Genomic DNA, 1,370 nt, shown 5'->3' with positions numbered 1-1,370 from the left:
GGGTCTTTCCCGGTATCCAGGGGGTCTTTCCCGGTATCCCGGGGGTCTCTCCCGCTCCTCCTTCGGCGCCATGAGCCGCCCTCCGAGGGCCCCGGGCGGGCCCGGGGGGGGCGCGGGGAGACCCCCCCGGTGCCGCAGCCCCCTGAGGCGCCCGGCGGTGCCCCCTCTGTCCGGGCAGGGCAAGGACAAGGAGAGGATGAAGGAGGGCAAGGACAAGGACGCCCGGTACACCAACGGGCACCTCTTCACCTCCATCTCCGTGTCGGGCATGACCATGTGCTTCGCCTGCAACAAGAGCATCACGGCCAAGGAGGCCCTCGTGTGCCCCAGTGAGTGCCAGGGGGGGCAGGAGGGGTGGCAGGGGGGGGAGAAAAAGGTTGGGGGGTGCCGGGGGGGGAGATGTGCCAGGGCGGAATGGCCGGGGTGGGTTTGGTGGGGTGGGTTTGGTGGGGTGGGCTTTTTTCGGGTTGGCACTGCCAGGGTGGGTTTGGTGGGGTGGGTTTGCCAGGGCAGAATTGCCAGGGTGGATTTGCTGGGGTGGATTTGCTGGGGTGGTATTTTCAGGTTGGCATTGCCAGGGTAGAATTGCCAGGGTGGGTTTGCCAGGGCAGAATTGCCAGGGTGGGTTTGTTGGGGTGGGTTTGGTGGGGTGGGTTTTTTTCAGGTTGGCATTGCCAGGGCAGAATTGCCAGGATGGATTTGCCAGGGCAGAATTGCCAGGGTGGGTTTGCTGGGGTGGGTTTGCCAGGGCAGAATTGCCAAGGTGGCTTTTCCAGGGTGGGTTTGCTGGGGTGGGTTTTTTTCAGGTTGGCACTGCCAGGATGGGTTTGCTGGGGTGGGTTTGCCAGGGCAGAATTGCCAAGGTGGCTTTTCTAGGGTGGATTTGCTGGGGTGGTATTTTAAGGTTGGCATTGCCAGGGCAGAATTGCCAGGGTGGGTTTGCCAGGGCAGAATTGCCAGGGTGGGTTTTCCAGGGTGGAATCGCCAGGGTGGGTTTGCTGGGGTGGGTTTGCTGGGGTGGGTTTGCTGGGGTGGGTTTTTTTTGGGTTGGCACTGCCAGGGTGGGTTTGCTGGGGTGGGTTTGCCAGGGCAGAATTGCCAGGGTGGCATTGCCAGGGTGGGTTTGCTGGGGTGGGTTTGGTGGGGTGGGTTTGCCAGGGCAGAATTGCCAGGGTGGGTTTGCCAGGGCAGAATCACCAGGGTGGGTTTGCTGGGGTGGGTTTGCCAGGGTGGGTTTGATGGGGTGGTTTTTTTCAGGTTGGCATTGCCAGGGCAGAATTGCCAGGGTGGCTTTTCCAGGGTGGTTTTGCCAGGGTGGCTTTTCCAGGGTGGTTTTGCCAGGGTGGATATTATGGGGTGGCTTTTCCAGG

This window comes from Lepidothrix coronata, unplaced genomic scaffold, assembly GCF_001604755.1.
Source record: "Lepidothrix coronata isolate B3197 unplaced genomic scaffold, Lepidothrix_coronata-1.0 Scaffold503, whole genome shotgun sequence".
Classification (NCBI taxonomy): Eukaryota; Metazoa; Chordata; class Aves; order Passeriformes; family Pipridae; genus Lepidothrix; species Lepidothrix coronata.
Note: the sequence above shows the minus strand (reverse complement) of the source record.